Here is a 13,248-nt window from a genome sequence, read left to right as displayed (position 1 = left end):
TCAAACATACCATTCTACCTTAAAAGACGTGGAGCTTCTGAACCTAAACAAACCAGAAGGAACAGCGTTTCCCCAAAATCATAGCCATCCCCTTTAAGGCTTGAGGTGTGCAGTCTATAAACGTAACCTCGGTTTATTTCGTAGTCCATGCACCCGAGCTGAACATTGGTCTGGTTTTATCTTCATGATTACCCTCTGCAGAAATTCAAATGTGTATTTCATTTTGCGAGGGTACTCAAGATTAAGGCAGTATATTGTACCCATTAGCATAGCAAATCCAGTGGACACATCTTTGATTTCATGAAGAACAACTGCCTCCTCTACCACCAAAGCAATGTTGAAAATTTTATTAGGAAAAGCATCATGGAGAATACCTTCATGTCCAATCAGAAGTCCAACACACATTCCCTTCATGAGGACATCCAGGGTTTCACCATGAACCTAAAAGACATGGACAAATTTAGTTTAAATTTATCATGATCAGCCACTTTATTAAAACTATATGTAAACTTCATAGGTGTACAGTTACAGACTGCAGTCTGGCTGTATCTAGTTAGCCCTTATATACTCTGTCCAACAATGGTCAGGACCACAACAGAACTACTACTGCAGCATGTTGTACTGGTATAAGTGGATCAGACAGCAGTGCTGCTTGAGTTTTAAACCCCTTATTATCACTGCTGGATCAAGAAAAGTCCATGTACTAAACATTAAGCCAAAAGCGTCCTGTGTCCACTGATGAAGGACAAGAGAAACTGTGAGTTACTGTCTGAGGTGGACCAACGAGATAGGTGTGTCTAACAGAGTGAGCAGTGAGTGGACACAAGGTTTAAAACCTCAAGCAGCACTGCTGTGACTGATCCACACTAATAGTGCTGACCAGTTCATGACCTGTCAGCACAAAGTCAACTGAAATGTCTAAATAAAGTCTTTTGAATTAATACCCCCATTATCTTAATGTGTAAATGTACATCACACATCCTGATTATCTCAGTAGTATCCTCTGACAAGAAGCGTGGAAGACTAAGTAGGGCAGCTGTTCTTGTTTTGATTTGTGTCCTACATACAAATACAGAGTGCAAATAAACATAATTATCAAAATTCCTTATTTTAGTACATATTGGTAAGTACATTTTTATACACACCTCCTTTTTAAGACACTGCTAAGTGTCAATTTCCTGCTTGATGAAACAGTTGCCTTGAACAGCTCTAGAAGTCTTGGCACGAAGGCATCCAGTCCATCTAGGAATGGCTGTAACAGGTCAGTGGTGATTATTCTACAGAACTCTGCCTTTATCTGAAACAGATGTATAAGACAGCAGATTTGTCAATACATTTTGTTAATACTCTTCGGGTCTTTGTCGAAACTAAAACATTAAAATCTTCTGTGGAAAACCTCCCTCACCATACTTTAGAGTATAACTTACCGTCTATCTGTATATCCCTCTGGTGTGCTTAACGTAGGAGAGCTATGCAGCGGAAAAACGAACTCCGACGGTAATGACTGAGTCAATCAACAATTATTTGAGGCTTGGATATACAGAAAACCCATGGTAATGTTTACTATGCGGAACATTTCTCTTTCCACCACACAAGAACTTAGCAACACCATCACGTTTTATCAGCACAAATTCACAAATATAAAAATACACATTTAGCTATTTAGCTACCTCCTCGCTGCCTTCGTGTTTTCAGCGGGAATTCCTCTTACTTGGCGAACTTTTCACACAACTCTCAGCGGAGTAATCTACACTGAGCCTCAAATTAGCCCGGTGTGTCCCTCCGCCACTGGAATTAGACGACTACTGTTTTCTACACTTTCAAATTTTCGGATTAAAATCATCTGTGGAAAATCTCCCTGACTTCAGAGTATAACTTGAAACCCACGGTATAATTCTCTGGTGTGTGTAACGTATTCAGAGCAAATAACGGCGAGCTGTGCAGCGGAAAAACGAACTCCGATGGTAATGATGACAGTTAGCATCAATTAACAATTATTCAAGGATTGGACAAACAGAAAAAAAATGGAAATGCTATCTAATATGCGGAATTAATCTCCTTTCAACACGCAAGAAAGGGCAACATCATTACTTTATCAGCAAAAAATACTATAAAAATATACATTCACCTCCTCGCCGTCTTCATGTTTTCAGCGGGAATTCACCTTGCTTTCGCGAACATTCCACACAACGCTCAGCGGAGTAATCTACACTCTGCCTAAAATTAGTCCTTAGTCAGGTGTGTCGCTCCGCCACTGGAAGTAGTCAACACTGTCCATATTTTATCTGAAATATTATATAAATATTTAACTGAAATTATGAGGTTTATCCGGTGTGAAAACTGATAAGCATAATGTTTTAATGGTTTTCTACAAATTGTTCTGTATAGTTAAAAAATGGCGCCAAATGTTTAATAGATTCTCTGCATTGCCCCTCCTCCCACTTTTCATATATTTTTTCAACGAGTAACTTACAGACATGAGTTAAATGAACACTGACAACGCAGACAAAACTCACAAATAGTCAAGACAATAGATTACTATAATTTTAAATTTGGAAAACCTAAAAACTTTAGTTCATTATTAGAAACTTGTAATGACATATTAAACTGAAGAGAAATAATACGTTCACGTAACTTAATGAGGCTATAATGTTTTACAGTGCAGAGTTAGATATACTGAAAATGTGGCTAAACCTTCTGACTGTCTTGTTCGTGATCAATGACACAAGGTCTTGTCATTCTGATGACACTGACATGTTCATTGACATAAAAACTTCATTTTGGGTCATGAATTAAGGATTTTGAGCATGTTACAGGCATTTGCTGGTAATCCATGTTGTGGTGCTGTTTATACACAATGTTTTGAGAAATGCACATAATTTTGTGCAAATATAAACGTTGATTCGAAAAATGCACCAAAGCAACTGAGTTAAACAGCTAAAAGAATCAGTAAACGGTTTTAGAATGTGCAATGTAGCACACAAAGTGTCAGTCTATGTGTTAGAAGCAAATCAAAGAGAAGCATGCAGCAGCTTATAGGTTCCACAACCTCTAATGTGCAGGCCTGGGGGCATCAAGCAAGTGAAGACTGAGTCAGTGACAACCACTGTAGAACAAACTCTACATAATAAAAGAAATACATGATGCCAAAGAAACAAAAGAAAAAGTTACAACAGATAAATTCATGTATAAAATTAACACAATACAACCGTGGTCTAATTAAATACAGAAATAACGGTTGACAATATTAATGATATAAATAATGAAAAATATGAATGTAGACACACAAGTGAGTGCTGGCACCATACCAGCTCTGACGGAGACAAAGAGAATTACTTCATGCACCAATAGATATCTACTTTATGGACAGAAGTATTGGGACACCAACACATTACACCTACGGGGATTTTAAAATATCCCACTCATAGGCATTAATGTGGAGTTGCTTCACCTTTGTAACTGTCACAACTTCCAGTGTTTTGGTAAGGATTTCTACAAGACTTTGGAGCATGTCTGTATGATGTTTTGCCTTTATGGACTATATCTTGTGCGCTGGCGCACAGTCACGCTAGAAGAGAGAAAGGCTTTCCCCAAAAGCATGTAATTGCGGAAAACATCTTGGTACAGTGATGCATTAAGATTTTGCTTAACTGGAACTAAGGGGATTAGACCAGCCCTGGAAAAACACCCTGATAGCATTATCCCTACTTCACCAAACCTTGTAAGAATGCATTCAGGTAGGTAATTTTCTCCTGACATTAGCCAAACCTAGACTTGTGCATCAGACGACCAGATAGAGACGAGGGATCTGTCGTTCCACAGAACATGTATCCACTGCTCCAGAGTCCCAATGGCAGGGGCTCCACACCACTCCATCCGATGGTTGACATTGTGCTTGGTGATGTAAAAAAGTTTGCATACAGCTGCTCAGTCATGGAAACCTATGCCCTGAGTCATCCAGCGTACCATTTTGTGCTGATGTAAATGCGAGAGGGGGTTTGTAATTATCCAGTTACTGAGTCAGTAGAGCGTTGGCGATTTTTACAACACTGTAACTTTACGTTGTTTGCCACTTTGTAGCAGAGTTGATGGGGTACTTTAATGCTTTCTTTTTTTAATAATACCAGTCAAAGCTGATCAAGGAATATCAGGGAGGGAAGACATATCACGTAATGACTGATATTTCAACATACTTGAAATTAATGAGCTATTAGAACAACCCATTTGATCTTAAAGTTTGGAGGAAAAAGGCATTTTGCAGGACTAGGTGTATGACTTTACTACCTAGGAGGACATGGCAACAACATAGTGCCATATTCCATAAAATATCATACAGGTACACAATCTTTTTAGACATGTCCAAAGTTCATATTTCACTGGATCTGAATGTTTTTCTATTGTGTTTTTTTTTTGGACACTGTTAACATACTGCTTCTACTGTATGTAGTACAGTTTTAAATTACACATTTACCAAAATGTTAATGCAAAACATTTGCAACAATAAGAAAACAATAACAATATTACTAAGATTAATAACATTAATACTGTTTTTTATTATTATCACATCTCTCTGATTTGAAGTGCAGATTGAAGCAGTTTTTCAAGATCCCTCTTTTGCCTAGTTTCTATTTCACTGGGTTTCCTCATTTTGGAGCTGTATATTTTATAACCATGATTCCTAGAATCAGTTCTTAACATTCTTCCCAGTACTATCCATGTCTAAATGAAGAAGTTCTACTAGGTTAAAGCTCCAATTTTCAGGACTGGGCAGAATGACGGAGGCGGACGGACACCCTATAACACAGTAGACTTTATTTAAAACAAAAGATAACAAAACAGAGACAGACTTGGATAAGAAACTTAGGTAAAGAAAGACCTAGATAGAGAGACTTTAGAGAGAGAAACAGATTAAACCTAGACAGAGGGAACTAAAAAGACAGAGAGAACTAAAGAGACTAACCTTGACAAAGAGAGCTAAACAATATTTGCAACAATAAGAAAACAATAACAATATTACTAAGATTAATAATATTAATACTGTTTTGTATTATTATCACATCTCTGATTTGAAGTGCAGATTGAAGAAGTTTTTCAAGATCCCTCTTTTGCCTAGTTTCTATTTCACTGGGTTTCCTCATTTTAGCACTGTATATGTCATAATTATGATTCCTAGCATACGTTTTTAATATTCTTCCCAGAACATTCTATCTTCAGACCTCTACCTTTTTACCAGTTTTGTCTTGATGGAGAAGTTGTATGAGTTAGGGTTAGAGTTATATTCTGGTTAGGAGTAAAATGCACTTACAAACTAGCTATATTTAATCATATTTTTCACTGGCAAAATATGATTAGAAATAAGACTCAAGTTCAGCCTGTAGGTATGAATAATTATAACTGTATGTATCATTTACTCTTTTTTAGCATGTGTTCATGTGGTGATATTTATTATAGAAGTTTTTTTTTTTTTTTTTTTTTTGTCTGGGGGTTAAAGGTCACAGATAAGATTGTTTTTGGTCACATGATCCCTACCATGTGCAAAATCCAGATGGAGGGCAGGAAGTGAAAAACAAAATGGAGGAGATGGAGGTGAGGAGCCTGTAATTTGCAATTTTAGACAATATTACAAGAGAAGTGTACAAATGGAAAATCAGAACAAATGGTGGAGTTGAAGTTTATGTTATTGAGAGTGATTTTAAACTGAACTGTACGATTAGCAGTGATACATTCTGTATAAGAAAAGTCTTCTTCTCCAGACACTCAAGGACACTAATGAAAGGTCACAGAAATATTCGGACACACAACTTGTTTTTAGCAGTGGTGTCAGCCTTAGTACAAAGGAGCTCCATGATGACAGTCGTGTGGCTTTCTTTTATTGTCCTGTTTATTAATCAAACAACAGCAACATTCAACACTGCCACTTTTCTTAACATTACCGTTTCCATTGTTTACTTCACGTAATGTTAGGGTTTACGTCCATCACTAGTGACACACACTGCCCCCACAGAACTGAGCAGAGTAGAATACTCACTCCTCATAGACCACACCATAAATTCAGATTACTGTTCCACCTTAAATGGTGTGGCAGGTACATACATCTACTAGAAACACAACTAAATTCCAATAAGAAGCAGTCTCAGTCTCTTCCTGACCACAGAAGAAGTCTCAAAAGCCATTTTGCTGCTGCTTCTCAGTCAACTTTTTGTATTTTTCTCCCTCATGGGCAACTTTTGAACTTGATCCAAGTTCCTTTTAAACTACATACCTATAACTTGATGGGCATTTCAGTAGAATTAAATTTGACTGTGTACTGTTCATCATGTTACCCAGATATTTACCTCATAAATACCTGGTTAATATCTAGAACCAGAGAGACAAGTTTATAGAATATGTAAGGGATAGTATTGAAGGAAACTATGTTTTTTCATCATACACCTCCCCTCACACCTCTTGTTCCTTATTTCCTTGACAATCACCCTTATCACACCTACCCTTCCTCTCACCCCTATTCTTCCTCCTATCCCTCCCCTGATTTCCATTTTCTCTCACCTTTTCCCCCCTTCCTATGTCTTACACATTCTTCATCACCCTCATTCTACATACCCCTCCTCTCACTCCTCTTCTTCCCCCAATTCCCTTCCCCCACTACTCCAATGTATATAAGGCCCTCCTAAAATATTTGGTGTTAGACTGGATTGGGAACAGACTGGACTGGCAACAGTCACAGACTGGATCGGGATCAGACTGAACTGATGACAAACTGATGACCAAGCTGTGACCGTGCTTTCCTGCATGCACATGAAGGAAACCTCTGAACCTCCAGTTTCCAAACTTCAGATCATCCTGAGATAGACTGAGATCATCCAGCTGTACTCATACATGGTCCTGTGTATGTGTAAATAAACTCCAGTCAACGCCGAACTCCAGTCTCCTGACTCTTCAATGCCGAATTTCTAACAGTATGCTACGATGACAGTTAAAACGTTTGGTTTGCAGTGATCCTAACACATCCTTTTTGACAATTTGGGGTGAAAAACAGCATTGGACAGCAGAAGGGGATTGTGGGGCTACTGCACATAGCAGGGCTTTTTCATGTGATTCCCAATGGGAGGCTGGGCGTGATACACAGCTGGTTACTACTACAGTTTCTCCTAGTGAAATGGCTGACGTAAAGGAGTGTTTATGTAAACAGCAAAGTCAGTTGGAGGGTATTTTAAAACTGTTAGCCAATTATCCACCAGTAAGGTTGGGGGTTAACAACCATCAGATGAGACTTGACCATCGGTTGAGAGTTGAATCTGATGGTAGGCCAATTTGTAGGCAGTGTAATAGGCCAGGAGATATTGCTAGGTTTTGTCCTGGGTCAGAGGGACTGCCAGTAACCCCTGTGGGAGAGAGATTGGGTGCTGGAAGATATAAACTGCAAATGGATTGGAGATTCCATACTGTGAGAGTAGGATGTAGAGTTGGATGTAGAGGTGTTAGGGAAACTTTTAATTTGTGTGGGCATTTTGGGAGTAAAAGATTCAGGGGATGCACCCACTCAGCAGGAAAAGAGCTTAGTACCTGGAATTGTGGGCATTAATGTCTTGGTTAGGTGCTACAAGGAGCTGTTTCAGCATGAGGATCAGTTATTTCAATCCCAAGTTTTGCAAACAGCAGCACCAGTGTGGAGGTCAGCCCTTTCTGAGTGCCAAACTTTAGAGTATTTATAAAGTTTGGGCCATATAAGTTTAGCTGTTACTCCGAGGGGTCCTGCAGTTCAGATCCCTGCTGGTACCCTGAAATGTCATCAAGGCCTGGCATCCTGTATACATGCAGTTTTACTGGAAACCGTGGGCCAAGAAGAGGGTCTGCCTCCAGGGTTATTTTTTCCTATTGTGTTGCTGCCTGATGGTTCCAGTAGTTAATGTTGGTCATCAAGATCAGTGGTTAAAGTCAAGGGTGACTTTAGGACAACTTAGTATGGCCAGTGTGTGTTCAGCCAGTACCCAGTTTCTTTTATTGAGCAAGAAGATGGCCATGGTTCACTGGTGTATATTCAATCTGTGGAAGTACTAAGCCCATCATTGGTAGGTTTAAGAGAAATTTCCTGGCCTAATTTAAGCTTGGAAGAGCAGCAAGAGGCTAAGGCATTGCTTGAACTATATGCAACAGTCTTTAGCCAAGAGACTGGAGATTTGGGGTGCACAAACCTTGTTGAGCATGAGATCCCACTACTGGATTATGTTCCAGTGCAGCAGAGGTATCGTAGGGTCCTACCCTCGCAATATGACTTGGTAAAAGCACACATAAAAGAATTGGTAGAGTGTGGAATAGCAAAGCCAAGTTTGTAGCCCCTACTCTTCTCCAATTGTGGTTCTCCAAAAAAAGATTGGTCTATACGCTTATGTGTAGACTATCGGCAGCTTAATGCAAAGTCTCATAAGGATGCGTTTCCTCTCCCTAGGATTGAGGAGTCATTGGATGTGCTAGCTGGAGCAAAGTTTTTCTCTACTTTGGATCTGGCTAGTGGATACAACCAGGTTCCGGTAGCTGCTAAGGATCAGGCCAAGACTGCTTTTTGTTCCCTATTTGGATTATTTGAATTCCAACATATGCTTTTGGCTTGTGTAATGCCCCAGTGACCTTTCAAAGGTTGATGTAGTGGATTTTTGGTGATCAGCAATTTCAGTCCCTTTTGTTATATTTGGATAATGTCGTGGTGTTTTCTTCAACTTTTTCAGAGCACATGGAGTAGTTGTGGCTTGTGTTGCAGCAGCTGCCATAGAATGGTCTCAAATTAAAGTTAGGTAAATGTTGTTTTTTTCAGACAGAGGTAAGATATCTAGGATATGTAGTTTCAGCAGTAGGTGTCTCCACAGATAAGATTGCAGCCATAGCTGAGTGGAGGGTGCCAAATACCTTGTTTCAGCTTCGTTCATTTTTGGGGTTTGCATCATATTACTGTCATTTTGTCGAGGGATTTGCTAAGCATGCTGCACCTTTGCATAGGTTGGTTGCTAAATTGCAGCCTAAGAAGGGGCTGAATCTATGTTTAGGGTCAGTCCAGGATCATTGGGACACAGATTGTGAACAAGCTTTTAGTACCTTCAAATCTAAGTTAGTGACTGCTCCTGTGTTGGGATACACTGATTTTTCAAGACCATTTGTCCTCGAAGTGGATGCTAGCTCTCTATGTCTAGGTGCAGTATTGTCAGCCAGGAGTAAAGTAGATTTGGCTGTACTGCAAGGGGTAGACCCAGTGATATAAAGTTTCTTGCAGCATTGGCAGTGGGGAAGGTTTCCATCAAGGATAGAGAGGGCTCAGTTGGGTAGGCAAGTTTTTGAGTTAATGCGTCAGTGGAATCACATTAAGGAGAAGGAAGGGGTCTTATATCGAGTATCTAGGAACCTAAATGGGGTGGGAGAGAGTTTACAACTTCTGCTACCTCAGGTCTTGCACTCGGAAGTGCTTACTACACTTCATGTTAATCACGGCCACCAGGGGATAGATTGCACTGTGAGTTTGGTCCAAGCTAGGTGTTATTAGCCTTGGATGCGTAGGGATATAGAGTAATGATGTAATGAATGTGGCCAGTGCATAGCTGCTAAAGCAGTTCGACCTAAGGAAAGGACCTTTTTGGGAAGTCTATGGACTTCACAGCCATTAGATATAGTGGCTATTGATTTCACTGTATTGAAGAAGTCTAGTGATGGCCGTGAGAATGTGTTAGTTATCACTGTGTTTTCAAATTTGCCCAGGCTTATCCAACAGGCAAGCACAGTGGTTCAGATCTTGGTGGAAAAATGGTTTTACACATACAGAGATCCTAAAAGGATTCATTCAGACCAGAGGAGGAGTTTTGAAGGGGCACTGTTGAAACAGCTGTGTCAGTTATATGGCATTGAGAAGAGTTGGTCTAGCCCTTACCACCCTGAGGGGAACAGGCAGTGTGAGCAGTTCAATAGAACGTTGCATGATTTGTTGAGGACACTGACCCCTGGAGAAAAAAGACGATGGCTGCAGCACCTGTCAACAGTGGTGTTTGCTTATAACACCACTGTGCTTCAGTCTACCAAACATTCCCCCTACGAGTTGATATTTGGACAAGAGCCATACCTTCCAATTGATTAATTGCTTGGGGGGGAAAATGGAATCTGTTTGTTTGGAAGAGCCGGGAGATTGGGTACAAGAACATTGGGAGAGACTGGCTGGGGTGTTCTCTCATGCAGAGGAGCAGTTGAAGGCTGCTGCTGGCATACTCACCCTCTTCCTGTTGTTCCCCCTGGTACAAGAGTTTATCAACGCAGTCATCACAAGGGACATCATAAGATTCAGGATGAATGGGGTAATGAGATATTTGAGGTAGTGCAGGGCTTAGATGAGGTAGGAACATTGTATAAGGTGAGGCGAATCGATGGTCCCCTAACAGAGTTACATATCCATCGTCAGAGTTGCGCCCCTTCCCTTTACCAGTGTGGAACCAGATATTTCTCCAGTTAGAACTTAACTCCAGTTAGAACTTAAGTTGGAACTTAACTTAACTCCGAACTCTGTGAGGAGCTGCGAATCTGCGGCTTGCTCAGGATACCAGCAACATCACGGACCCCCACCGCTGCACCTCGCCCACAGTGGAAGCGCCACAAGTGGAGCGAGAGGCTGCAAAGTCAGGCTAGCAACTAGCCTACATAAGTCAGCCATCCCCACCATGATACTCGCCAACGTACCATCTTTGGATAATAAACTGGACTATATCCGCTTACTTTAGTCAACTCAGAAGACCGTGAGAGCCTGTTGTGTTTATGTGTTCACAGAAACTTGGCTCAACAACAGCGTCCCAGACCACACCGTTCAGCTTGAGCGGCTAACTTGCTACCGGTCGGACCGAGTTCTCACTCAAGGTAAAACACATGGTGGCGGGCTCTGTGTTTACATTAGCGATGCTTGGTGTCATAACAGTGTTGTGGTCTGCAAATACTGCTTACCGATAGTGGAACTGATGGTTATTAAGTGCAGACCGCTATCTACCGAGGGATTTCTCAGCTGTGCTGTTAGCTGCTGTCTATCTTCCCCCAAGCTCCACCAACATCAGGAATGAGGCACTGAATGAACTGTATCAGCACATCAGTGAGCAGCAGACATCCCACCCTGATGCTCTTCTCATCCTGGCTGGGGATTTCAACAACGCAGACCCAAGGGCTGTGTTTTCTGGACTTTATAAACACATAGACTTTCCAGCACGGGGCAAGAACTAGTGATAGGAATTTTGGCTCTTTTTGGGGAGCCGGCTCTTTTGGCTCGGCTCTTCATAAAGAGCTGGCTCTTTCGGCTCCTAAATGGCTCTTTGTTTTACCACTAATTTCCACTGGTACAGAACAATATTACCTACATTTTACATGACTATATGGACAAAATATTATTTTTCAATATTAAAAACAATAAATAGAGTTGAAATGGCCAATTGTTTTCATGGCTGTCTTGAAATAACTCACTGATTGCACTCACACATTCAATTGTATAAATAACTGGATTTTTATTTAAACACCTAATAAAAAATCAACCCTGTGAAGGACTGGTGCCCCCTCCAGGGCGCCCAATGATTCCAGGTAAGCTCTGAACCCACCGTGACCCTGAACTGGATAAGCAGTTACAGATAATGAATGAATGAATGAATGAATGAATAAAAAAATCACTTGTAAACTTTGAAATATAGCCAATGGAACCCAAAAGGTAGGTATTAAAATATAGCTTATTAAATTAAATAGTCATCCATTTCTGAGTAATAAAATAAACAAACACTCTGCAAAGTACAAAACAGCAGCATTCAACGGTAGTGATTAAAACAACCACAACTGTCAACAAACATTTAACTCATTTAACATTTTCTTCAACTATTTTTTGGAAGGCAGATTGGCATTCAGGAAAACCAAGTGTCTCAGCTTGGAGGGGTTGATCCGGTTTCTTCTCTCTCTTATTATCTGCCCAGTTTTTGAAAATACTGCTTCTTTTCCTTTCTGTCATTTTTCTCCGGCTCTCCCTTTTCACTTTCCTCCTGTTTGCCACCCACCCCTCCCCTCCCTGCTTGGTGGTATAACCCTTCACTGATTGGTACCTTTGCCTGTTGTTCTCTGATTGGTTGAATGACAAGCCTTAGAAAAAAATGGCTCGGTCTTAGACGGGAACCGGCTCTCATCGTTCACTTACAAGAGCCGGCTCTTTGAACCGGTTCGTTTGCAACCGACACATCACTAGCAACAACACTCTGGACCAGGTCTTCACCACACGGAGAGGAGCTTACAAAGCCCTGCCCCTCCCCCACCTTGGCACCTCTGATCACCTCACCATTATGCTAATGCCAGCTTTCAGACCACTGGTTAAAGTCATCAAACCAGTTCTAAAGCAGGTACGGGTGTGGCCGGATGGTTCATCAGAGGCACTTCAGGACTGTTTAAGCACCACAGACTGGAATGTGTTTAAAGTGGCTGCCATTTACAACAACTCCACAGATATTCAGGAGTATACAGAAACTGTCTCCGCTTACATCACCAAGTGTGTTGTAACTGTCCTCAAGACCATCACAATTCGTGCTAATCAGAAGCCATAGCTGACAGGTGAGGTCCAAAAGCTGCTGAAGGTTAGAAACGCTGCCTTCAAAGCTGGAGACCAGGCAGGCCTGAAGACAGCTAGGGCCAATCTGTCCTGTGGCATCAGAAAGGCTAAAAGGCAGCATTCCAAGAGGATAGCCCAACGCTTCAGCGACAGCAGAGACACTCAGAGCCTGTGGCAGGGAATTCAGTCCATTACAGATTACAAACCCCCTCCACAGACCTGTGACAGCACCTCTTCTGTGCTGAATGACCTGAACGGGTTCTTTGCTCGGTTTGAGGCACTAAACCACACTTCGGCACATAAATCCACCCCCTCTCCTGGAGACCAGGTGCTCACACTGTCCTCAGAAAAGGTGAGGAGAGTATTCAGGTGCTCACACTGTCCTCAGACAAGGTGAGGAGAGTATTCAGCAGGATCAACGCTCGGAAAGCTCCTGGACCCAACAACATACCTGATCGTGTGCTGAAGGACTGCGCTGGCAAACTTGCAGAGGTGTATTCTGGCGTCTTCAACATCTCACTGAGTCAGGCTGTGGTCCCCATATGCTTCAAAGCCACCACCATAATCCCTGTCCCTAAGAAGTCTTCACCCTCCTGTTTCAACGACTACTGCCCGGTTGCACTTACCTCCATCCTCATGAAATGCTTCGAGCGGCTAGT

At 41.4% G+C, this 13,248-nt stretch overlaps 1 protein-coding gene across 2 annotated transcripts in view; it reads left to right on the top strand.

Moving 5' to 3' along the window:
* Positions 1 to 13,248, top strand: part of LOC136695641 (uncharacterized) — a 30,438-nt gene that overhangs the window by 5,612 nt on the left and 11,578 nt on the right. The window contains exons 1-2 of one of the 2 annotated variants that reach the window (XM_066669847.1): positions 5,554 to 5,586; positions 10,795 to 10,881. The exons of the other annotated variant lie outside the window; for it this stretch is intronic. The gene's annotated coding sequence lies outside the window, so the exon portion shown is untranslated. Of the gene's footprint in view, positions 1 to 5,553; positions 5,587 to 10,794; positions 10,882 to 13,248 lie in introns of those variants that run through there. 2 annotated transcript variants of the gene reach the window in all.

The sequence above is a fragment of the Hoplias malabaricus genome, chromosome 4 (genome assembly GCF_029633855.1).
Source record: "Hoplias malabaricus isolate fHopMal1 chromosome 4, fHopMal1.hap1, whole genome shotgun sequence".
Lineage (NCBI taxonomy): Eukaryota > Metazoa > Chordata > Actinopteri > Characiformes > Erythrinidae > Hoplias > Hoplias malabaricus.
Note: the sequence above shows the minus strand (reverse complement) of the source record. Positions and strands in the feature narration are given on the sequence as shown.